At 41.3% G+C, this 27,235-nt stretch overlaps 1 long non-coding RNA gene across 12 annotated transcripts in view; it reads left to right on the forward strand.

Annotated features, from left to right (window-relative positions):
• The window catches only part of LOC106740212 (uncharacterized), a 275,315-nt gene that overhangs the window by 39,346 nt on the left and 208,734 nt on the right, over positions 1 to 27,235 (forward strand). The window lies entirely within an intron of this gene.

Genomic DNA, 27,235 nt, shown 5'->3' on the forward strand with positions numbered 1-27,235 from the left:
ATCTCTTGTGATCTTTAAAACAAAGAATGGCTACATTGTACAATTTCAAGAAGCTTATGTCTGTTTGCTTCAATAATTGTGTACCCCTACAGAGGTAAATTTCTAAAGCCATTCCTACAAAGCTAGAGTGTAGAGACCTGACTGTAGCACACTGAGGGTATAGGTATTTAGATTGTAAATATGAAACTGCACAATAAGGTGTTAAAAAGATAATCTGGTCTTTTAGGGCTTGTTTGTTTGTTTGTTTGTTTGCTGCTTGCTTTTAAGAAATACGGAAGTTCTGCATGGGCATTGGCTTATGGAGCTAGGTCTATAGCGAGTTACTTTCTAAAGACCACTATAATTTCATGTTTAAAAAAAAAAAAAAAATACCCAAGGACACAGTTACTTGACTTTTAATATTATAGTTACTACAGCTAGTTTTAAAAACATTTCTTCCTGTGAATAAATTAAGTAGTAAATACACTTAAACATAAATCTGTGCAAGACACCTTTTTTGTACAAATTAATGTCTTCTACTGTAGCTTGATGTGAAAAGAAGCTTTTAACATAGCTGAAGAAAACAGATTGAGCTTTCTAGTGGACTTCTTCTCTCCTAACTGAGTAATTTTCAATTCGTTGAAGAAGCTCTCTGGATTGTGCATGGATCTCCTGCCAAGCACAGTGATGATTTGACTGTTTAGAAAAAGATACCGAAGAAATATTTATTAGAAATTTATGCTCTGAACTGAAAGAATAATTAAGCTTGTAAGTACTATGGCCAACACAAACAGTTGGTCTAAATTGGTACAACACTAAGTAGCACTAATTAAGCTGCACTGATTTACATCAGGTGGGGATCTGACATTGTACATTTTTTACTTTATTTTTAGGCATGCTATGTCAAAAATAGATGAAGAGATATTGCTGAAACTTTCTCAAGCCTTTTGAACTCTGAACTGAGATTAAGTGTAGGAAATGCCATTGAAAATAATTTGGTTTGTGAAAGAGAGCTAAAAAGAGATCCAAAAGGAGGATTAACTTAGGTTGGCATGCAACTTGTCCTATAAAAGGCTGGTTGATGCTCAAACTGAGCCATGGGTGTCTATTTCTGATCAGTGGGTGATTACAAAAAGGGTGAATGAAGTTGCATCATTTTCAGAAGTCAGAATAAAATGGTGCATTGTAAGTAAAAAAGCCCTTGGGCTGCAACATGCCCTTTTTGCAGTTACATAGCATTTGTTAATATGGCACAATCCAATAGGTTTAGTTTTGAATCTTAATGACAGAGGGCCTACTTGAGTAAATAAGAACAACTCTTTTATTTTATTTAAAAAAAATTTTTTTTAAGACTTTGTAGAACTTAACTTTAAAGCAAATATACTATTCAACGTACTTACTTTTATCAAAAAACTATTCATTGTTTTGAAGCACTTTTTTACTGTGGATACATGGCCAATGTTAAAAAGATTTGATTGTAGCTGTTAAAAGGAAAAGAAATGAACAGTTATAAACTTGAACACTTAGAAAAACATTTTGCTTGAAATATGCTAGCTGATTAATAAAGTGATCTCCTCCTCTAGCTCTAAAGCTCCCTAGGGAGTATAACAAGCTACTATTATAATGTCTTTGTCATTTTTTAGGTGTGAATATCCCTTCTCTAAAAGGATTCATTTCGGAAAATGTGAAAGCTATCAAAATAGTTGTGTAGCAGTCGTTCAAAACTGCCATTAGATTGGTTGATTATAAAAGGGGGAAAATCTCAGATTGAGTAGACTTGAAGATTTGGAAATTTTAAATATTTATACAGAATTCAAATGACATGATTTTATATTACTTAATTTTTGCTTTTGTTTTGTTATCCTTACCTTGGTTGAGGATATTATTTTCAGAAGAATGGCAGTATTTATCACTTACTATAATGTATAATAGGCTTAGTATGCTAGTGACAGTATATAATTATACTAGTGAAAATATGGAAACAAGTGGAATGTTTTGATGAGTTCTCTTAGAGGCAAATCTCATCCCACTCTTAGCAGTCACCTAAGACCTGATGGCCAACAGAAGCCATATGATCCTGGTGCCTAGGATGGGGCCTGTGATTTCCTGTACAACAACAGGAAGAAGGTTTTCTGGGCACTGGTTGGTAACTTCAGTGCTCTTTGTCACCTCCACAACTAGTATTAGGATAGATATAGTTGCTAGAGACAACCATAGACCTAAGCTTTCTATTTCTTGTGGGATGTTACCCAGGCTGGCCTAACTAAATTTAAGCATGTTAGTGCTTTGTTGAATAGATAATGGATTTAAGCATGTGCTTAGTTCAGAGTCTGGAGTTGGCACTTACTGGCCTGTTTCACTTAATAGCTTTCACAAGTAGTAGGATCTTTTAAATAAGGAGGAAACAAACCCCTGACTTTGTCATGTATTCAGGCCTTGAGCCTAAAATAAGTCTAAAAATATATATGCATGAAACTTAAAACAGCAAATGTAAAACCAGTCAAGTCTTAATAGCTTTGTGCTAGCACCCATTCTACATATGCCTTCAATTTCAGTCCTGGTTGCTTCCCTCTTGTTTGAAAATATCTTCTAACCTAAAAAAATTATTTACATTACCAGGTAAATTTACAATGAACATTTGTGGTTGGAGATGCAATAGAAGTAAAATGGTCTATACTTACACAAGTCTTGAGCTGGTCACGAGTCTCATACATTCCCTTTACAAAAATGCTTGTACTGGGAAAAGGAACCTCTTCTGAATCAAAAAGCTCGGCAATTTCATGGAGTATTTGAACAATGGCTGCATTACTGTGTCTAACCTACGGTGGCCAGAGGAACAGCAACAGTATTTAGCTTCATATATTATATTTTAAAAAACCTTAAGTACATGTGACTATAACATCTGAATCAATTTTATCCACATAAAATCTAATTTGTGCTAAAACTGAAGTCCATGGCAATTTCTATTAGTTTGAGTGGGAGCAGAATTAAATCTACATTTAAGAAATTTGGGATCTAAATCTGTCACCTCACAAATCTAGAATAACTCCGTTTATGAACTTCCACTAATGTCAATAGCTTCATACATATGTGTGTTGCCAGCATTGGCTATTTGTTAGAGGGGTTGGCCTAGTTGTAGAAGCACAACTAAAGCAAAGGGCACTATATTCTGCTTTTGAGTGAACCTTTCCAAATGTTATAACAGGTCCTGTTATATGCCAAAAAGATTAAAATGTTCACCTAAACAAGTAATGTAATCTGCAATTGAGATCTAGCAAAATATCCAACAGGAACAGCCTGCAAGAAGGCCCTGAGCTAAATAATCAGAACAGGCGCTACTGTAGTTTCATCATGAGAATGTCGGGATAAGTAGTGATTGATGTAACCAGATATATCAGATGCAATTTCTGCTGTAATTGTTTTACCTTCTTAATTGTCTTAGATAAGAAAGAAAACAAAGAAGTATCCTTATTGGGGAAGAGCATACAATGAGAAGAAGGGAAACAAGATTTTGATAATGAATTCTCCATTCAGACTCACAAGGGTGTAAATTTTAGCTAATTGACACCTTTTCAGGAGAAGGGTAGATGTGGTTCAGTCTAGTGCTAATGGTCTTGGCTAAAAGCTAAAACAAAACAAAAAAACCCCAACCTCCTCCCTTCCCCCCCCCCCCCCAAAACAAAACACCAAACAACCCCAAAAATGAACAAACCTCAAAGCAGTCAATTAGAAGATGCTTGTCACAGTTAAGTGTATATATGCATGGGCTTGATCAGAGCAGAATTGGGAGCAAACATAGGAAGCACCAGAAAGGACTTGTGACTGGCAGTGGATAAACATTTCTATTCCCCTGAAATGGGCATGCAGGTGGGCACTGGGATATATGTGTGTGTGTATGCTTTGGGTATAAAAGATTAAGCTGTTGACCTGTCTTCAAGTCTCTCATCAGTGAATTTACCACTACACCTAATCATCCAGGAAATGGTGAACTGCATCTACCTTGCCAAAGTAAATTAGCCTGAATGGAGTGCCACAAAAGTAACTGTGCTACTTTTCAGTACTCGAGTTAGTTCAATATCTCTACAAGGCATTGGATCAGACAGTGTAGACCACTGATTCACAGCACCTCTGAATTCCACAAGACCATTTTCCATGCAATATATTGGCTTTTAGGTGTGCAAATGTATATACATGAACCACAAGATAAAGCTAGAGATTTTTGAATAAGAATCCATCGTGTCAAAACATTCCAAGCTGTCGTGGACTATCAGAGTTGTTTGCAGCAGCAGAATTTCTCTTTTTCTGTAGTCAGGGAACAAGTGAAAACTAAGGGGTGACTTGAGTCTAAGGAGGTTGAGAACCCTAGTCTATAATTACTGGGAGGTGTTGATTGTGGTGCCAACTGGAAATCTCCTTGTTTGTAATAAGCCTTAATTATAAAACTAATTCAAGCTGATCCTAAACCATAACATCTTGTGCTAGTTCTTGGGATGCAACATAATCCTAAGTAAGGTAGTATTGGGTCAACTCTTTGATTTATAGGTGTCCCCAGGAAGTGGTATTCTTAATGTATCAGATTTGTACTACTAGTACAGTGCTCAGAATAGAGACTTAAGTGATAGCATGCTTTCCTCTCGTATTGCATGATCATTTGGACTTTCTACGGATGAATGGTGAACCTCTACTTCTATCCTTCTGGTTCTCAAACTATAACTTGCTTTAATATTAGCCTTTTTGGATAAAATCATGTTCACTCTGTCTGTTTAAAGTTAGCTTAACAGAGTTTAACCTATGATGTAAACTGTTTACTGCTAACTCCAGAATGTACTCTTGAGTTACTACACAATAATGACATCACAGCAAATATTGTTACAACTTACTTTTTTTATCATCTGTTCTGGCTGGCACAGATCTCTGTTATCCACATCCCTGCAGTCGAGAGAAAATCCTCCTACATTCTTAAAGGGGAAAAAATGAGGATAGTCATTTCATGTTGTTTGTTCTTATAATAAAAAATTAATGGTTGCTCAAATACTTGAGTGCAACAGACTCCACTGTCATGTGATCAGTTTCAGTACCAAAATGGCTGTCTGCAAGACTGCATGCAAAAAGACTCATTTTGAACAGATCTCAGCATAAAATGGCAAAATTATCTTTCTGAGTAACTTTTTTTATTTATTTATTTATTTATTTTTTTTAATCTTTTGTGCTCTCCTTCCACCTGACTGCTTCATGAGACTTGAAGTCTACACGGGGATAGGTGGTAGGAAGGTTCAGTTCAATGGGAGAGTAGCCCAACTGGGAAAAAGAGATGTCATTCCTGCACTAAGTTTCCAAAATAAATTTGATTAGCCTCTAGACTGGTTCTGCCCCCAGCATCATGGCTGCTTCCTTTTAAAAAGGACCATGGGTCCACCTGCCAACATGGAAGTCCTGGTTCATTGTTTCAATAGAAGGAAGTTTCCATGGGTCATAGAACCATAACACTTGTGATTTCTAAGGCTGTACATGTGCTCATGTATTCAAAGAATCTGGAAGAATTCTCCCAGATTTGTTTTCCTGGTAGAAAAACTTGTCCCGTGACACCTGAACAGACATTTGAATGCTGAGTTTCTGAGAACAGAGAGCTTGCAGAACAGACATAATGTAGCTGGGGAGCCTTGTGTACACACCTTCGTGTGCTCAGTAGGCTCTCAACCTACCTGGACAAGATCCGATTGGCTGACTCAGGCAGCCTAGTTGGCTTGTCTGTCCCTGCAGCACAACATGGTGTTGTGAAGGGGGTGTGTTCTTCCCCTGATCAGCAGGATCCAGCAATCAACACGCTGTCTCCAGGTGGGGAGGAAGAAGTGGAAGCAAAGCACCCTGGGATGCTGTAGGACTGTGCTGTGGCTTCTCTCAAAAGAGAACATGTACAGATGTTCACTGTCCTGGGAATGATTTAACCTTGGTTGTTCTCAGGGTTATTTCTTTTCTCCTGGAGCATCTACTTTTGATCTAGGAGGAAAATTCTGAACATCTGTACACTAGTGGTTTCTCCTGGGAGGGTAGTCACTCTGAGGAAAAACTGAATATCTGTACATGGCCTAAGCATGTGGAGACGTGAAGGTCTTCCTGGTGGGAGAAGGCGCACACATGCCACCTATTCAGCACAGTGAGTGTACCACTTTTTAGTGGGGGGGGTTGTGCGTTTCTTCCAGGAGGCAAGGAGGCAGAGCAGAAATTTGGTCAATGGCTGTTTTATTTTGTTGATTTAATCAATCATCATGGTTTTTTAGGGGGAATCTTATTCATGAAACTTTAAACATGGATAGTAAGAAGTACTACATACCAATTTCTCAATATCCTTCAAAAGTTCATTCCATTGGATGCTTTCAAGGCAGCGGTGCCCATTACTTCTACGATCACCACGGGATGTAGCAATAAGGCAGGCAGTGATCAGAAACAGTAGACTCCTGAAGCAGTAGTACATTTTCTAGCACTAGAAAGTAAAATTTGAGCCATCAGACTCTGCAACTTACAAGAAAAACTAATTGGGTTAGTTTGCTTTTTTTAGTAAAAAGCAATGAGTTGTGATTTGACTCCTTTGTGCTGTACTCTATATTTGTCCTGTTAGCTGAGGAGAGGTCCTACACTATAAATGGGCGCAGCTTCATAAAGTCAATGCATTTGTGAGCATTTAAACTAGCTGACAATCTAGTCCATTAAAATATACCAAACAGAATCTGGACCTTTTAAAGTATAATAGGTTTAAATGTCTGTTGTTGTAATGCTGGTCTACACTGAATGTGTGCAACTTCAAAAAAAAATGTAATAACACAATTGAATACAATATTTAATTGTACTATTCAGTATGTATTGGTCACACCACTAATTGTTAGTTACAGATAACTCACATGTTTCACTTAATCCTTTGATAATGACTTAAAAATGTTTCTGGTTTGTTTTTCCTGTCCCCCCCCCCCCCCCCCCCCCCCCCGGTCTTTCTGTAACTTGCTGAAACAGTGAAGCTTATTAAGAACATATTGCAGTCAAATATACTACGCAGCAAAACTGAAAAGTGACTAGGGATAAATTATTAATCTTAAATTCTGTATTTAAACATCAGCTTTGGCTTTTTTGCTTTTTGCTGTTTATTTTTTTTTTTAAAGGCAAACATCAGTTTAGAATTTAATGCTTTCTTTTAGAAAGATGCATTGTATGCCTTGGGGATCAGCAGGCATCATACTAGTAAAAGAAATGTAAGTCATACATAAATTATTCTTAAAATGTATATTATAATCAAAGGATCCTACCTTTAGGATAAGTTCAGTTCTTGATCTGACAATTCTGGAGTACTTCTGATGTCCCATTCTATCAGCTATCCCAAGTCCCTTTTAAGTGTTCTTCACACACCTTGGGAAACCTCTGACCTGCCCACTTTGCTGATGCAAAGTGAAACACTTCCTTCTTTCAATATTTTACCTGTTCAGGTACACTTATTTCCAGGTAACAGAAAAAAATTCTGTGTGCATAACACAGGCTGGAATTTTTAAATTTTAGAACTTAACAAAGACTAAACAAATTGTTCTGTTTGAGTCTATAGGCTAGAAAGATATTAACATACATCTTTCTAGATTTTTACATTAGGGTCTAAGTAAACAGTAAATTATTAATGATCTATCTATAACCATATATAGAAGTCGCAGCTTAAAAACTGTTAAAATGATTAATTTGAACAGCTACAACTTGCTATAATAAAGATGGAGATGGTGATAAATTAGAATAGTATGTAGCCATTATAAATTGCACTTTCACTAGTACTGTAAACCTACTAGTAAAAAGGAAAGATGTTTTAAAACTGTGGTCATTTAGCTATTCTCTAAACGTTCATAAATATTCATGTTTGTGTACATGCATTTTTACGTGTGTCTGTGTGTGTATACTATGGTTGTAAATATGCACATACCTTCCAAAAAATAATGAAGATTTTTGTTGTTTTTCTTTTGGCTATAGACCAAGATTTCCAAAAGAGTCTAAGGGAATTAGGTGTCTAATTCCCACTGGATTGAATATTGCAAAGCTCTGCATTTCAATTGTACCTCTGTCTTGTGCTCGCTATTCTACCTAAACACTGAGTCACTAAAATTAGAAAAGGCATGTTCAACCTCTGACCCACAGGCCAGATGCAGCCCATGCTGCTATGTCATCATCTGGCCTGTAGGGCTCCCCCAGGTCCTGAAATTGGGATTGGGTGCTGGGTCCATTGCACAGAGAGATTTGACAGCAAGGGAGCAGTACCACCACCCAGTGTCCTGGATCAGGTGAGGGTGGCACCAGGCCCCAAGGCCTGATGCTAATATGGGGAGCTGGGAGGAAGTGATGATGAGCCCCAGTATGCAATCCTGATGTGCAATGAGGGGAAGGGGTGGTGCTGAACCCCCAGGACCCAATCCTAGGACATGGGGTAGAAGGGTGGCGGGAGGCTGGGGCTAGGCCACCAGTACCCACTGGTACCAGTGGTGGCCGGACAGCGGGCTGGGGGGGGCATAGCCCCCAGGCCCATCAGAGTTCTTATTGCACAGTGTGTATTGCTGCAAGAAGGACGGAGGGGGGTGCAAATGCAAACATTGGCTGCCAGGTGCCGGAGACCCATTGTACGTTGCTACGTGGCGCACGTGGCAGGGAAGGGACAGTGCCAGACTCCAGGGACTCATCTGGCCCCACACCATTTATCTGGCCCACAGGGCCAAAATGTTGAACACTATTAGTTTTAAAATGATTCTCAACCAGGGTGAAGCTGTAGCCGGGGTAAAACTTTAAATACTAATAATATTCTTACTATCACATATGACATTGTTGCATTTTTTTTACGCAATACTATTTTGAATTTAAAAAGTCAAAATATAAATGTCTAGTACAATTTCAGGACAGATTCCATCAAAAGGACCTGTAGAAGATTTGTGTTTCTCTTAACTGTCAACTAGAATACCTGTGTTATTCAAATAGATTCTCCTTTTTTCCTTACTTTATTTTGATCCACTGAGAGTTGGGGACTATGGAATGAAAGAGAAGTATACTGCTTTCTATAAAGTGTCTTGTGACCAAAACCATACTCGCCGAGACTTTTATCCCATCCTCAATCAGACTTGGTAAGATCACTTGAGAGATTCATTTTGTGAATCCTGAGCAGGAGCTTGCTTTGCATCATGAACATCCAACCCCATTTAGTTTTAAGAATAAACTGATACAGTTTACAAGGGATTCTTCAGTGTGGCTGGAGCTGCCATAAGTCACTAATAACTTAGCTCTCCTTTTTTTTTTAACCATCCATTTTTATTTATTTATTTATTTATTTATTTTAGCATCTGAGGACTGCATTTTTTGTAAGTGCATTATTTTTAAAGGGCTGAATCCAAAACCTGACTTTTCCACCACTAGAAATGTATACCTGTACACAGCCTGACTGTCTCTGGCTAACAGACCAGAAGGAGGCTGTTTGGTTCACTTACTGCTGCCACTAAGGGAATTTTTGCGAAGAAAACATTGAATTCTTTCAGGCTCAAAAGATTTCTCTTAAACAAAACAGAATGAAGCTAGGCAATAATAGAATAAAATTAATTTCATGTGATTATTAGCCAAAGTTAATTGACCAGATTCTCTGCTGCAATCTTTTTTTTTTTTTTATCCGTTTGTCCTGCTTTGTGGAGATACAAAAGACCAAAACCAGTGGAGATACTTGAGTACAGCCAATGCTTTTGGTGTAATTGTAAATGTTACCCATCTTTCTGGATGAGTGGGTTTCTCTTTTTTTTTTTTTTCTAACTTTGTGTTCTCTTTTTGGAAGCAACACACTTGCAGAATAAAAGGCATTTCCGTAAGTCGGAAGCCATACCTAAAACATTTCCTAGAACAAACAAAGCCTTCATGATTTTTTTTTTTTTTTTTTTTTGAATTTGTGGGTGTTTATCATCTGCAGAGAACAGCTCCTCACCAATAGGTGGAGTCCTGTTCACTGAAATGATGCTATGCTCTAAAAGTCCTTTCATTTCTTCATTGTGAAGAATCTCTCAACTGCTGAAATGTACTAGTTATCATATCCAACCATGGGACCCTAACTGAAGAAATATCAGGTTTTGTTGAATCCATCCTAAAACCGCTTGTCACCCACAGAGCAAGTTTTGTCCAACACACCACAGACTTGCTACGGAAACTTAAAAACATAGATCACCTTCCTAGCAACACACTCCTACCCACCATGGACGTTACCAGCCTATACACCAACATCCCACACCAGGATGGCATCCATGCCTGCCTTGCATATCTACAGGAACAAGATTACAACCCAGAATACAGACCCAAAGATATCGCTGAGCTTATACACTTCACCCTCACACACAACAATTTCACCTTTAATAACACGTCCTCCAGATGATGGGAACAGCTGTGGGCACTAAAATGGCCCCACAGTATGCCAACCTTTTTATGAGCCACCTGGAAGAAGATTTCCTCAAGAACTGCACCATCAAACCCTTGCTGTACTTACGATATATCCATGACATCTTCATCATTTGGAGTGAGAACCAGGAATCTCTAATTGAGTTCCACCAGAAATTCAACAGTCACCATCCCTCCATCCGACTTCCTTTAGAATACTCCAGCACCAACATCCCCTTTTTAGACACAATGATCAGTATCCAGAAGGGTAAAATACAGACCACAGTATACAAGAAACCCACAGACCAACACACATATCTGCACAAAACCAGCAATCACCCAAAACACACCAAAAAGCTGTGATATACAGCCAAGCCCTCAGATACCACTGCATCTGTATTGAAGAGAACACCCGGGATTGCCACCTCACCAATCTTAAAAAGGCTTTCACCCAGCAAGGACACTCCTCCAGAGAGGTAGATCGCACGTTTGAAAGAGCCACCTGGATACCACGTGAAGAACTGCTGCAGTACAGAAGAAAAACACCCACAAATCGCACACCGCTGGTTATGACGTATCACCCATCCCTTGAACCTGTACAGAAAATCCTCAAAAAATTGCAACCCATATTAGAAAAAGACCCTATTCTTAAAAAAATCTTCCCAGAGCCACCCATCCTAGCCTTCAGACAAGCACCGAACCTCACCAACCTCATCACAAGAAGCAAACTTCCTCAGCCCCAGAACACACCAAAAGGATCCAAACCGTGCCATGACAAGAAATGCAAAACCTGCCCCCACATCTCCACCAGCCCCACTATTACTACACCCCACAACAGAGCCATCAGCATCCCAGGATCTTACAGCTGCACCTCCAGAAATGTAATATACCTCATCCAATGCACCAAATGCCCTGATGGAAGATATATAGGAGAGACCAGACAACAACTGCGCACTAGAATGAATGCACACCGGAAATCCATCAAAGACAGAAACACCCAATTACCGGTGGGGGCACATTTCTCACAGGAGGGCCACTCTCTCCAATCTCTCAGTCCTGATCCTCAAGGGAAATTTACACAACGCATCCCAGAGACGAGCCTATGAGCTCCATTTCATCAACCTGCTGGATACTAGAGATCAGGGACTAAACACAGACATTGGGTTTTTGATACATTACAATCTGCCTGGCAACTGACTCCCCAGCCCAGCCCCTGTCTTCTTTACTTTTCATTCCATCCAGGAAGAGCACGCAGCAACTGCTGCAGCATCCTTAGCCTGACGAAGGGTTTTTGAACCCGAAAGCTTGCTTAATAACTATTCTCCAACCATTTGGGTTGGTCTAATAAAAGATATCAAATTCACCCAAGGAACCTTGTCTACTTATCCTGAATATTTTAAATAGTATGCTTAGTATTGTTATTGTACGTAATACACAGTTATGTATTAAATCTTAGAAATATTTGAAAGGACACTTCAACATGTGCAGTTAGTCCTGTTGTCAAAACAGAACGATGCTTTTGCAAAGTTAGAAGATTTGTATTTGGGTCCCAGACTTGCCAGAGGCTTAGACACTCAGTACTTCTGTTCCCCAACTCTGGAAGGGTGAAGATGTTTCCTTTCTCTTGGTTTAGTGTGCATTTTGTCTATCTAGCTAAAAAGCTCCAAGAAAAGGATTGTCTATTTTGGGCATTGTGTACAACGTCTACCTAATGTGACTTAGTTTTCTAGGATCCTTTAGGCATCACCAAATTGCAAAAGATTAGAAAAGCAGTGGAATTGGTTGTGCTGGTGGGACTCCATGTTAATAGCAGCAAAACTTCAGGGCCGCACAAGTGTGCAGCTTCCATAATCATAAACCCAGTTAAAACTTGAGGGCGTTTTTGTTTTTCATTATCTTCTGGAACAGTGATGTTGGCTGGGATGTACTGGTACTCAGAATGGTTTAGAAACATTTTGGGTGCTTGGTTTATGGATCTTGCTCATGTACTCAGAGTTAAACTAGTAGCTAGATTTGAGTTCGGGAAATAATTTTTTCCCAGGCCGCATCGACAAAGACTGTGATTTTTTTTTGTGTGTGTTCTTCTGTAGTATAGGACACTGTCCAGGAAGTATTGGAACATAATTGAGATAATTAACTCCCTGTCATTGCAGAGACCCAAGACACCAGTGGTACTTCTTTCTCTCCTACTCCTCCTATGTGAAATCATTGCCCCTCCTTTTCCTCATCCCCACTTTTTTTCCCCCCGATAATTCTTTAGGGGTCTGCTAGAGGTGGTAGTGTCAATATCTTGTAGATTCTCTTGGGCAAATGTTTTTTATATAGATATCTGTGACTTTTAGAGCACTGAACAAAGTGACTGAGAAGGCACCTTCCATACCATGTGTCCCACTAGCATGCTAAACAATGCTTTGATAGAGAAATCTATAACTCCGTTTTGTGGAGCTTTGTGTGTGAACTTATGCTATGAAACTTTATCCATGTAATGTACAGTGTCTGCATGGAAGGATTCTATTCCTCCTCCTGCACCGCTCAGAAGAGAAGTCCAAGGGAGCCACAAGCAGTTATAATAGAGTTGGACAGGTTTGATTTAAGGGGTTGACTGTAAAGCTTGGGAAACACCAGTGGAGTATAAGATATAATAAGGAGTTGGGTAAGGTTGGAGGAGCCTGTTGGAGGCTTATGGGAGAAGAAACATCAAGTCTGAGTGTTATGGAGGGAGGCAGGAAATCTGGGATTATTTTGAGAAGGTGGGTAAGGGCCAGCAGTTGTCTGAGACTTGAAATTTTACTGGAATTAGCAGGGGGTATTGGGATGGGGAGGGGGGGGGGGGAAGAGATCAGAACCAGGTGTTGGAGACAGTTTATTATAAGAAATCACTTATTTTGGCAAAAGTAGGAAGGCCTGCTGAAAATCAGGAAAGCTAGGTTTTGAGCTAGGTTTGAAATGTTTAACTCGTGTAACTTTTGGTATCATTTCCCTCAGTTGTCTTTCTGTACTTCTTACTTTCTGTTCTTGAAACTTGTACTTCCTTTTTAAAGTAAATTTACTGGAGTTTTCACAGGATGTCTCTGCCCACTGCCTCTTGCCTGTACAGCCCTCAGTATGGCAGTTATTCAAAGGCTCATTCTTGTGAAACATTTCATAGATTATATCATTTCCTTTTAATAACTTTAATAGCTTTAACAAGTCTGTGATGAAGAATGTACAATCTTTATGCCCTATTTATTATTCTGAAATATCTCTGTTTAGACCACATAACATTAAACTTGTAAAACTTGTGGCTTAAATACTACATGATTTGGTACATTAATAAATACTTGCCAACTTCTTTTTTTTTTTTTTTCTGAATCTCATTAACATTCTGTTTTCTCCCAGTTTTCAAGTTGCTGATTTCCTCCCCACCCCCCTCCCCCCCGCACCCAATGGGGGGGGAATGACACACCTGTAAAAAAAAAAAAAAAAAAATTCATATATATAAAAAAAAAATTAAAACAATTTCAAAGCTTTACCTGAATTCTCATAACCCTAGTCTTTGAAATGAAAAGAATTCTAAGTTACCCAAATGCATTCATGTGTTTGACTTGTAAGCACAGAAATACATCTTTGTAGGATATGAGCATTTCTAGACATGTACTAATGTACTTGCAGAAATTGCATTCAATTTAGGAAAAGAATACCCACTCCTCCCTCTACTTCCCCCGTCCCCCACCAAAACCTTCTGGCTCCAAGTTCTCTCTAGTATGGTAAGGAGGACTCTGTTTTGGGCAAGAATATTATCTTCCTATAAAAGGAGCGGGGCGGTACTGCTGTGGCAAAATAAGCATAAGTGAACCCCTTCTTCACTTAAGGCCTTAGGCACGTGCCTCGGTTGCCTATACATGAATCCAGCCCTGCGTGGAGTGGAATCTGGAGCCTTCAGTTAGGCACTTTTTTAGGTACCTATAGTGTATGAGGAAGGTTAAACTCAAAATGATGAGACCAAAACTATCCAACAGAGCAATGCTGATCTTAGGATTGTTTTACCTCATTCTGGGGCCAAGGCTGCTTACTAAGATCTGTCTGTAAGAAACTTTTTTCCTCCCTGAGGTTCCCTGGATTTGCAGCCTAGAATGTGCACCACATGCAGATGACTGTACCCTTAAAAATACATAAATAAAAATTAATGCAGTGATAATATCATTTTAAAATGCAAGGTGAGGATGAGGCTGTGGATAGGTGTGGTTCCAATCCTCCCATGCCACTTCATACAACAGTCCAGTCATTGCTGGGGTTAGTGGATAAAATGTGTAGATAGGCTTTGGAGTGTGGCCTGGAATACAGGGTCCCTTCCTCTTGGGTGAAAGCCCTGACTACTAACCTACTGATTGCTGAGGTTAGCTAACCTCCAAGTGCCATCAATGTGCCAAGCTTGCTTGGTGGAAAGGTGCACAACGTACTTCTTGGCAGTCACTCCTCAGCTCAGAAACTTGCTCCTTCTTGAGGCCTGCCTAAGCCTGGACATCTTTCAGCAGCACTGCAAGACCTTATTTGAGCAGGCATTTAGCAAACAAAACTAGATAAGGGCGCTGGTTAGGGTTTTTTTTGTTTTATTCTGATATTTTAGTTGCCTTTTCAGCTGATTTGTTCTCTTGCTCATTTTTCTAAGTTGTTGTGTTCTCTTATTTTAAACCCCCCTGAGTCTTTAAGGGGAGTAAACAAATAATAAATACATGATGCTGGGATAGAGCCTGGCACTATATGAGTTCTAAGGACTTCAAGCATGGAATAGATCCAATAAAAGACTTGAGTGCCTGACCCCCAGAGTGAAATTGAGAACCTGGAATTAGGTGGCTAGGCCCCTTTGTACATATGCTTATGAAGGGATAGTTCCACACAGTGGTAAACCAAAAAATCCATGCACTTGGCAAAGAGTCACTAATGGCTAGAAAATGTCTTAAGCCATGTCTGTCTACTGGAGGATCATTTCTTGATCATTTTCTTGGTAGGCTTCTACTGCCAGTCTTTGGGGAACAAAAAACCCCAAAACAATAATAAAGGTGAGGATGATGATGATAATGAGGGGGCAACAAGGAAGGTGTTTGCATTTTTCCTGAGAAATCGGAGTAATCGACTAGTTCTCTTAAGTGCTTGTAAATGAATGCATGGAGCCTGAGAAACAAGCAGGAAGAATTGGAAGTTTTTGCAGTCCCAGAAATATGATGTAATTGGAATAACGGAGACTTCATGAGAGAGCTCACACAGTTGGAGCACTGTCACGTATGGGTATAAATTGTTCAGGAAGAACAGGCAGGGGAGGAGAAGAGGAGGTGTCGCACTTTATTTGTAAAAAGAGCCATATGATTACTCAGAGCTCCAGTATGAAACTGGAGATAGGCCTATCTCCACTTCCATACTGCTTTCTCCTGACCCTAACGCAGAAACTTGATAGGCCTATCGAGTTTCTGGGTTAGGGTCAGAGGAGAAAGCAACAAGGGTGATATCATGGTGGGAGTTTGCTACAGATCACCAGACCAGGAGGAAGTAGCAAATGAGGCTTTCTTCAAACAGTTGGTGGAAGTTTCTCAATAACAGGACCTGTTTCTCATGGGGGACTTCAACCATCCTGACATCTGTTGCGAGGGCAATACAGCAACTAGGGCCCATGCTCTTCTTGATCTGCCGCTCACAAACAGAAGAATTTGCAGGGAATGTAGTAAGGGATGGCAACTTGGGAAGCAGTGACTAGGAGATGATCGAGTTTAGGATCCTAAGGAAAGAAAGGATGGAGAGAAGCAAAGTAAAGCCCCTGGACTTCAGAAAAGCAGGCTTCAACTCATTGGTAGGATCCCCTGGAAAACCAGACTGAGGGGGAAAGGAGTCCAGAACAGTAGCCTGTACTTCAAAGAAACCTTACTGAGAGCATAGGAGCAAACCATCCTGATGTGCAGGAAGACTAGCAAGTATGGCAAAAGATCAGCTTGGCTTAGCAGGGAACCATTCAGGAAACTAAATCACAAAAAGGAAGCTTATAAGAAGTGGAAACTTGGATAAACAACTGGGGAGAAGTATAAAAGCATTGCTTGGGTATGCAGGGATGAAGTCAGGAAGGTCAAAGCACAGTTGAAGTTGCAGTTAGCAAGGGATGTGAAGGGTAACAAAAAGGGTTTCTACAAGTGTGCCAGTAACAAGAGGAAGATCGGGGAAACTGTGGGTCCCGTACTAAGTGGGGGAGGCAACTACCTGAAGGCGGGGTTGAAAGGATGATGGCACTAGACTGTTTTCAGTGGTGACAGATGATGGAACAAGGAGCAGCAGTCTCAAGTTGCAGCAAGGGAAGCTTAAGTTGGATATTAGGAAGAATTTTCTCACTACGAGGGCAGTAAAATGCTGGTAGAGGTTACCCAGGGAGGCTGTGGAATCTCCATTCCTGGATGTTTTTAAGACCCGGATAGACAATGTCTTGGCTGAGATGATCTAGTTGGAGATGGTCCTGTTTGAGCAGTGGGTTGGACCAGATGACCCCATGAGGTCTCTTCCAACCCTAACTTACTATGATTTTGATTATCACTAGGGATCAGTCTTTTCTTTTTAAAACTGAGCAGCCACCTACCTTTTATATTGTAGACAAGTAGTTAGAGCACTTGCCCAAAGTGCCTGGGTATGATTCTTTCCTCTCGCCTGCTGGCATTAAAAGCCACACCTCTAACTTCTCAGAAGAACGCCCTAACCAGCAGGCTATAAGCTAGTACAGGAAGAACACTTTCCATCCCTTCCATGAAGTTTTACCACTATTCAGGGAAGAATGCAAGATTCCCTATGCCAGAGAAAAAAAACCTGACGCCTCTAGCCCAGTGCTTAGAGCTATCATCTGTAGGAAAGAGTTTGTTCTTTCCTGCAGTCAAGGTTTGTTTCTCTGCTTTTGACCATGGTGGATAAGTCCTGACTAGTCTGTGGTTTGTGCACCACTGGTAGTATATCCACTGGTTCCAAAAAGTGCGTTGTAAAACGCATGCTACAATATGCCACAAAAGACATGGAAGTACGTCAGCTTTATGCTATAATGCTGAAGGATGCTCATCAACTGTACCAGTATGGTAGTTTGTTTCAGCAGTGTGTTGTGTGCGGTGGGTGTTTCTTCTTATCTGATGTACAGATGGTAGGCCTTGTTTCTGGTTCAACCTCAGTCTGTGTTGTACTGCACAACTCAAGGTAATGAGGGAAATCTGTGAAGTTCTGTATCAAACTACCAGAACTCCTTTTATCTGGGGGGAAAAAAAAATGCATGCATCCAGTATTGAGCAACTATAAAGCAGGAAGCTTGTACACAAAAAGCTGACTTGCAGAGAGGACTATAGCTTTCAACTCTGTCCTTCAAAGGCTGATGTCTGTTGACCTGTAGGGCTTGGAGTTCTGGGATACTTTGGGATATACCCAACTCTGTAAAATACTATAAGTTTTGTGAGGGTCACTTGGTCTGAGTAAAAGCCTGAATCGGGGGATAAGGAGACATTGCTATTTGTCCAAAATTGCTGTCTGTCTCAATGTTTTGGAGGGGTCTGATGGACCAGCTGCCTCCTGGAGCTAAATTAAGGCATGAAATAAATAGCCGCATAGTCAAATTTGCATGTGGTACTGTCAGGAGCCACTCTGATCAAAGTGCCTGCAGTGTCTCGTGTGGTCAGCGTGCAACACTTCAAAATGGCAGTGCGGGTGCTTTTACTAAAGCTCATTCAATAAGTCTGCTCTGATGCATGCTAATTAGCACACATGGGAGCAGGTATCAGACACGTGTATAGGTATCCTATGTGAACAGTTCTAGCTTGGTGTAACAGGGCCCCTGCACCACTACTGAGAGGGGGAGAGAGCCTGGGGCCTGCTGGCTAGCACAGCTCCTCTGAACAGACTCATAATGGCAAAGGCAGCTTTAAATAAAATAACTGTCTGCCCCAGGTGTGGATGGTGATTGCTAGGCTTGGGGAACAGATGAAGGGTCAGGTGACCCACGGAGAAGCTTGTAAACTGAGGACATGGCTCACAAGGGGCAGTCTGGCCATAGAGGGCAGAACTCCCAGGAAAGAACCTGGGCTTCCTACGGAGGAAGGGCTCTGCACCTCAGAACAGCAAAGGGAACCCTGCACCTGGAGCAGAGAGAATGAAGTATCTCTAACTTCTTTGTATAGGTGCTGTTGCAGGGTGAAATCAACCCTGACGGGGAAGCCTGATGTCTTGGGAGCAAATGCTCATGCTTTTGACTTGCATTTATACCAGAGGATTAGAGTGGCTGCCAGGGGCAGATTTGAGGGACACCCAGTTCAGAGCACTCCTAGGACCCAGAGCCTTGTGGTGTTGAGTATGGGCGGGGCCCATGTGTTTCAGAAGGAAAACTGTGGCATGTCAGAAGACTGGATATCTGGCAACAGACTGAGAGAGCACAAGTCCCCTGCCCTACAGGATGCATGCTTAGGGGCCAAGTGGCCCAGAGCCTGTGGTGGGCTGGACTAGAGCTGGGGCCAAAGAGCCAAAGGTCCTGGTACAGTGGACCTTGGGCAGCAGGATCCAGCCAGAATACAAGTGAGCTGAGGCTAGGAAGGGGCTTGGTTCAGACAAAGACCTACCTCAAAACCCTCATCAGCCTCCAGGGCTGTCCCCAGATGAGCACTGCTGTGCAGTCTGGCACTGCAGACCCCTCTGTGGTACCAAACACCACACATTCAGGTGTTATCTATGCTGCTACTTTGCTGCATGGGTTTTGGTTTGGTCTTTTTTTTTTTAACTGCAGGAGATCCTGGAGTAAAAAAAAAAAAACAAACAAAAAAAACCCAAACTGCACAGAAAAAAAGTGGGGCAGGACACATGGTGGCTGGGCGTGTCATCCCAAACTGGAGCCTGGCCATTCGGACCCATGTACCAGCTGCTAACAGGCTCCCAGCTGCAGGAGCACCACAGCTGCAGCTTCCCCTGCTCCCAGGACCCCAGATGAGGCTGCTGGGTTCAACATAGTTGCTGGCCCCAGCCTCCCCTACACTACCTGGGGTAACCTGCAACACCACCAAAGCATGTGTGGCACAGGTGTTCCCTGCAAACAAGTAGCAGCAGCACAGGGTAAGCTGCTTGTCCCTGGGTTAACAAACCTCTGCATTCGTGTGAACATTGCCTCGGAGAGCAACCTCCCTACAAAACTTACCTTGCCCACCACATCTCGGTTTTTATAACTGCAGGGGGTGGGGGAAGGACTGTGAGGCTGCATCCAGACGTGCATGGAAGTTAGGTTCCCCAGGGACAACTAGAAGTGGTGCACCTTACCTGGGGTCCTGGGGGCCTCCTGGGGCTGCAGCAGCAGCGATCCTGCCACGCCATAGCTTGGCCAGCAGTGGAGCGCAGCTTCGGCCAGCCAGGCTGTGGCTTTGGGCAGTGCATGCTGCTCCCACATATACCACTCCACGTCTAAAATTGTATTTTATATACATCTTCCCCCCCCCCCCCCTTAACCTCTGGATATCCAGGGGTCAAAAAACCCCTCTGTGCTGCTCTCTTGCAGTGCAGCGAACAACTGAACATGCAGTATGTGGTGCCACAGACTGTATGGCTGTGCTCCTCTGGACATGGCCCGAGAGTCTGGAAGTGAGGGTGAGGAGGTAGGAGCCAGGTGATGAGTCAGACTAGGGACCTTATCACCTGAGCAGCAAGCCTTTTTGTTATACTTGAGTACCAGTAACTTCAGGTTTGGACTCCAATTTGGGTATTAATTATGTAAGAGTGAAGTTACACATTACTAAAGGCACTTAAAATGTGTGCATCCACATTAACTCATGCTAAATATGGAGATGAACATTTTATGGATTTATGGTGTAAGTGTAGCAGTAATTTCACTTTAAGATTTGCTTAAGTCACTCATGTTAACGATGGCAGAATTAACAAAGAAGTTTACAGGAGCTGATTTATAGACTGGTTTCCATATGGAGCACAGCTTTGTATTTGGGGGTTTTATTGTTCAGTGTAGCTAGGATTAGGAAGTAGAAGGTACAAGTTTTAGATGGGGAGGCAGGGGAAGAGTAGGTAAGCGTATCTCTGGAACTGAACCTTCATGACATAATATGCTCTAAGCATTCTTTCAGAATATTTGGTGTAATGGGATCTCCACCTTGACTTGCAGTAATGTTCAGCATGCTGAAAATTGTATAGGGGTGGGAATCTAGTTTCATTTTAACTTTAAAATTCCTTTGCAACTGTAAAGCATTGTGATTTTTTTTTTTTTGTGGTTTTTTTTTTAAGAGGTATTTATCGTTTTAAAAACCTGTGCCAAACATGTTATATAAACTAGAAACTTAAGAACCGGAAACTAAAGATTATGCATATGTACTATGAGAAAGCAGTGATGTTGTAATAAATTGACATGCATAATGAATGCAGAGTAATTCCTGGCTTGAAAAGAGAAGATATGAATCATTTGCAGTTGATAACTCTGTACCTTTTACACATTTTTAACCCCAAACTTTGATGGTATCTTATATTTTTTTTTCATTTTAGCTCTTTGTTTTTTAGAATCCAAAACAAACTTCTGAAAAGTCAGTGAGTTTATTACCAAGTATTTTAAAGCTATTCATCTCTTCCTTTCAGAGAGTTCCCAAGTGAACAGGCCATAACCAAGCTTTCAGATTTTCCCCATCACAAGAGAAAATGTTTGAGAGAGAAAGTTCAGTGTCAGCTTACCCAAACATACAGTAACTCTAAATTCCTAAATTTATGAAAATTAGGGAGCCAAAATGTGGCAGTTTTACATTTATATCCACTTTTGGAAAGGTTCAAAATACTGTATATGTAGATTACCTTTCTCTATTGGACCCTCGGAATGGAGAAGCATGCAATTTCTTTCTTTAAACTTACTACTTCAAGAATATGGATGCATCTTTAATATAACTTAATTCAGATGAATAATTCCAATTTTGTATAACCACTGATGAAATGCGGGTAGAAAATAAAATATTAGATGTTATTTACTGATAAAGTATAACAAATATTTGATAATGGCCGCCTTGGTTATGAGTATGTCTCAGATAACCTAGCCTGAGAGAGATGATTTTTAAAAACGCGGAAAATGCTAGCTATGATCTCGTGTGTGTGCATATTCCTCTGTATTCTTCATGGCTGGAAAAGAGAACTCTATTATTATAGGGTCCATTCATTAGGCTTGTTTATTGGGGATAATGAATACTGCTTTTGTGTGTTGGATTATTTTCTCCCCAACTACGTGGCGTCATGGTGAAACATAAGGATATAAGATGAAATCATTAGTCTTTGATTACATTTCTGGACATCTGTACTATTTAAACTTGTCCATGCTGGGGGGACTAATGGCTATAGTGGTACAGGCCAGGTTGAAAGAAGCTAAGCTAAAGTGATTCCCAACTCCAAGCATTGCCAAACTGTGATCTAGAGCATCTTCTAAATATAGCTGTACTTAGGTGTTGCTCTTGTTTTAGAGAGATTAAGCATATCTATATACCTATATATGTCTAATCTCTCAAACAAGAAAAGCACTTGAGTGCAGCCATATTTAGGTACTGGAACTCAATGTCTTTGACTCCGACCCAGATTCTCTCCCACTTGGTATGTATATACCATTCTAACCGGCTCCATTTGAATCCCTGAGAATTTTTAATACGAAATGTGGATGGGACAGTTTCATCACCATTTTTTTTGACAGTTTTTAAGGGTGGGATGTTGATCTGTTTAAACTAGAGGCAGTACGATTTACAGGAACTTAAGTGGTATGTAATATGATTTTATGGGTGAAATTCTAGGGTGTCTTTACATGTGGTCCGGGGAGGGGGGGAGCGCTTTACTTAGAGCAGCTCTGAGAACCTCTCTAATTAATGTGCTTGCAGTATCACATGTGTTCAGCACTTCAAAATGGCAGCAGGGACACTAACTAACACCGATCAAATGAGCTTTAGTTAAAGAGCCCCCACTGCTATTTTGAAACGTGAGGCTGCTGAATACACATGATGCGGAGGTTGCTGGAATACATTAATTAGCATGCTCCAGCAGTCTTGATTTTAATAGTCTTTACCGATGCGTGCTAATTGGCATGTGTCAGAGCACAGCTCCATTGTGTGTATAGGTGCCCATAGAAAAGTAGGGCTGGAAGGAACCTCCAGAGGTCATCTAGACCAACCCCTGCCTGAGGCAGGATCATTCTTATCCCAACCATCCTATGTGATCCATAATCTAAACTTGCATAAGACTACCATCAACCCTGATGCAACACAGACCCAACACCCTACCCTGCCACTGGTAAAGCAGGGCAACCATGGCAGCCAGCATCCTGCTACCACAAAATATTGTCAACATATGCTCAAGAGGTCCTAGGTAGAGGGCCGCATCACCACTACAGCGACGGGCAAAAAGCCCCACAGTCTGTACCAATTTGACCGTGGGTTAAAATTATTGTCTGACCCCAAATATGGTGATTGGTCTGACCTTGAATAGAGAAGCAAGACCCTTTAGCCATAAACCTCCACCTTTTGGTCCTAGCAGGAATATTAGTACACCCTGGTCAAAATCCCCAGCCTTGGCTGTAGCCAACAGCCAGTGCCTCTGAGGGAAGCTTAAATACACCTTGACAGATGTAACAGAGAGGTGGGGGGGATGGATGCAACCAGTAAGATCGTATGGTTAAGGGCTTGCATCGTATGGTTAAGGGCTTGCAGGCCAAGCCCTATGAGGAGAGACTAGAGAACCTGGACCTTTTCAGCCTCCGCAAGAGAAGGTTGAGAGGCAACCTTGTGGCTGCCTACCCTGGGGGTCTTCAAGAGAAGGTTAGATAGGCATCTAGCTGGGGTCATCTAGACCCAGCACTCTTTCCTGCCTATGCAGGGGGTTGGACTCGATTTATTGAGGTTCCTTCTGACCCTAACATCTATGAAGCTAAGGCCCAGAAGTGTGGGAAATACCCACAGCAGAACTTAGTCATAGCAACATCCCTGACCAGTGGCCATCTAACCTCTTCCTGAAAACTTCCACTGATGGAGTGTCCATATCTTGCCTACCAGTCTGTTTTACTGTCTTGCTATTCTCAAAGTAAAGAATTTTTTTTTCCCCCCCGGATACCCAATCTAAACATTACTTTGCAACTTCAGACCTTTGTTCCTCATCCTCCTGTCTGCAACAAGAGCAAAAAAGTGCTCCCCTCTTCTTGATGGCATCCCTTTAGATGTTTGAAGACTGCTATCATGTCCCCTCTTAAGCACTGTATCCATAAACTGAGCATGACTGGCTCCTTCAGTCTCTCCTCATATGACTTTCTTTCCAAGCTCTTTTTATCTTTGTTTCCTACCTTTGGACCCTCTCTAACTTGTCCACATCCTTTAAAAAATGTGGACCCCAGAAGTACATGCAGTACTCCAGGTGAGGCCTAACTAGTGTCAAGTAGAGAGGCTCTATCACCTCCCATGTCTTGCACCTAATGCTCCTTTTGACGCATCTTGAAACTGCCTTTGCCTCTTGTGCAGCTGCATCACACACTGCAGACTCGCATTGAGTCTGATTTACCAAGACTTCCAAGTCCTTTTCCATAGTACTGCCATCCAGCCAGGTGTCACCCATTTTATATTTGTGTTTTTGATTATTCCTCCTGACGTGTAGCACCTTGCACTTGTCCATGTTGGACTTCATCCTGTTAGCTCTAGCCCAACTTTCCAATCAACTCAATCCACTTAAATATGTAGTGGGTGAATAGATTCAGAATATATTGGGATTTTTATTTCCATAACTCATAAAATAGTAGCAGAGATGCATGTAAGTATTGCTTAATATTTTTATTACATTAATTGCATGGTAGATTTACCATACAGTTAACTTTTTTTTTATTTTTAAATGAAAACACCACTAATAATGGCATTATCACCACTCTAAAAATAAGTATTTCTAATTGGGTAACATAACACTTATTTTTCTAAGCATAGGCAAAAAATGGTATTGCATATGCTGCTGTTATAACTTATTGGCAAATGTGGTAGTCAGTCCTATGCAATATTTACCTGAATCTGAGACTCTCTTGAATTTAAGACAACCTTCACATTTATTTATAATTTTCCATGTCTAGAACCTAAATATTAGAGGGTCATCTTAAAATTTGTCCCTGTCCCTGCCATGGGGAAAGCAGTAGCAGGAGGTGGGCAAATGGCAGAGCAGTAGGGAAAATTGTGGAGTTTGTTCCCCCTCTGTTGCACCTGCCCCCTCCCACAGCCTCAGGTTCCCTTTCCTGCTCATCTCAGCAGCCTCTGTCCCCACCTTCCACCCCTGCCAAGTCTGCTCTGCTACTGTTCCAGCCCCACTTCAACCAGGGGCACAGAACATGTTGGTCTGGCCCAATAGCAATGGTGGCAGCTCCAGCCCAACTGGAAAGGGAAGCGCAGTGGGTATAGCAGAAGCAGCTGGGTAGGGGGTAGGCAGCTGTAGTAGATGAGGGCTGTAGCCACAGCAGCTGCCTTCCCTCCTGCACCCTCTCACCTCATTTGAATCCAAGTGGAAGGTTCCCTTCTCCTCCCCCCCCCCCCCCCCATTAAATTGGAGGTAGGGGGAAGCCTCCTATTTATTTAACAATATGGCAACATTTAAAATGGGTAGAGTTTTACTGAAATTGTGACCCTTTTTAATGAGCAGAATTTTGGTGAAAAATACTGACAATTTTAACATCAATTAAATGTTGGCCCCTTGATGGTGCCCCTTTTTATACTATGGAAATACTTTCTAATTGTCATAATTTTAGTATAGTGCAGGAAATGTACATTTAGTACTTTAGTTTGTTCTAGGCAGGAAAATGGACGGTTCCAGGAACTGTGCAGCTATTGCAATTCTTTTGCTTTCATTTTCCTGGCTTGAGGAATGATTTCTCCTTTTGATTTAGTAGTCCACTTTTGTCTACAAAGTGGGTGGAAGCCATCAGACTAGCTAGCTCATTTTCCAGTAAAAATGAAACACTTATGCCCATGTCCTTTGTTTTGTTTTTTGTTGCTGCTGGGGTTTTTTGGTAGTTTCATTCTATGACTCCCATGGACAGTATGTTCCTACAGTTCCTGTATGTGCCTTTTAGTCTGGTAAATTCTGCTAGGCTTATTCATAGAGAAGAGAGCTGTTTTAAGATTGCTGGCAGAGTGGCAAACTAGCTAGCTGATAACCACTTGTCATTATCCCTCAGCTAAGTGGCTTAGAGCTTATATTCCAAAACTCATTTCCCATGTGTATTAGTATGTTTGCCACTGGCTTAAACCAATCCTGGGAGGTAGCCAGCTGTAAGGACAAAATCGGAAGCAGTTTCTTACAGTATTCCACCGTTGAAAGCAATAAATAATTTCATTTCCTGGTTAAGGAAAGAGAATATAATTTGAATGGGGTTTTGTTTGTTTGTTTTGTGGTTTTTGTTGTGTTTTTAGTTTAGTGGGGTTTTTTTGTTCGTTTGTTTTTTTTAAATGAAGGCAGAATTTTCTCATTTTTACCACTCTGGAACTGACCTTAGTAACTCACTCTCAAAATCTGTCCATGTAGTTATGAGAAGGGTCAGAGGATTTTGGGGGTAGGTAGTTCTGGGAAAAGCTGAGAACCAAATCAGTGAGCCTTCTAGATAGCCTGACCTTAAGGTCTAACTACTTATACAAACTTTGACAGATGTCATTAAATAAGTACTGTTTGTTTTATAAGTAAAAGTGAGTAAAAAACACAGGGTGCATAGATAAAAACTTGAAAAGGGGAAACAATAGCTGAAGTTGTAGTAATGTTCTTGGAAAGAAAGTAAGACAATCAGTGTTAAACATTTTGGGTGTTTATACTATACGATGACTGGCTGAGAGCCATGGGGCTCTTTAGCCTGGAAAAGCGCAGGCTCAGGGGTGATCTGATGGCCACCTATAAGTTTATCAGGCGTGACCACCAGTATCTGGGGAAACGTTTGTTCACCAGAGTGCCCCAAGGGATGACGACTAGGTCGAACAGTCATAAACTACTACAAGACCGTTTCAGGCTGGACATAAGGAAGAATTTCTTTACTGTCCGAGCCCCCAAGGTCTGGAACAGCCTGCCACTGGAGGTGGTTCAAGCGCCTACATTGAACACCTTCAAGAGCAAGCTGGATGCTTATCTTGCTAGGATCCTGTGACCCCAGCTGACTTCCTGCCCTTTGGACAGGGGGCTGGACTCGATGATCTTCCAAGGTCTCTTCCAGCCCTAATGACTATGAAATCTATGAATTAAAGTAAGAACCACGGGATACAAACTAGAAGAACTGCAGGTTCTAGTAGAAACATGAGATGATGATGTGATTGGAATTATAGGGACCACGTGATTTAAAATATGACTTAAAATTCATATGACTGAAATATTTTCATGGATGGGTATACCTTGTTCAGGAACAATAGGCAGGGGAAAAGGGGTTGCTCTAAAGACTAAGGTGACTACAAGTGCTCTGAGGTGCACTACAAAGTGCAAGGTAGTGCTGTTGAAAGCCTCTGAGAAAAGATCAGTTGGGAGAACAGCAGACAGGATGTTATGGTGGGCAAGTGTTGTAGGCTACCAAACCAGGAGGAAGAGGTGGATGAGACCTTCTTTAAACAACAGACAGAAGCTTCCAAATCTGGTTCTCATGGGGGACTTGAATTTTTGGGATGCCTATTTGGAGGGGATCATAGCAGTGCAAAGGCAGCATAGCAAATTCTTGTAATGTGTTTTGGTGAAACTTTCTGGTACAAGTGTTGCAGAGCCCAACTAGAGGGGAACATTGTTGTTTGTCATGGAGTGCCCTCCAGAGGGTGGTTGCTTGAGGCCACTGCAGCAGTGTCTGGTCTCTGAGAGAATCCCCTGAAGC

This window comes from Alligator mississippiensis, chromosome 5 (assembly GCF_030867095.1).
Source record: "Alligator mississippiensis isolate rAllMis1 chromosome 5, rAllMis1, whole genome shotgun sequence".
Lineage (NCBI taxonomy): Eukaryota > Metazoa > Chordata > Crocodylia > Alligatoridae > Alligator > Alligator mississippiensis.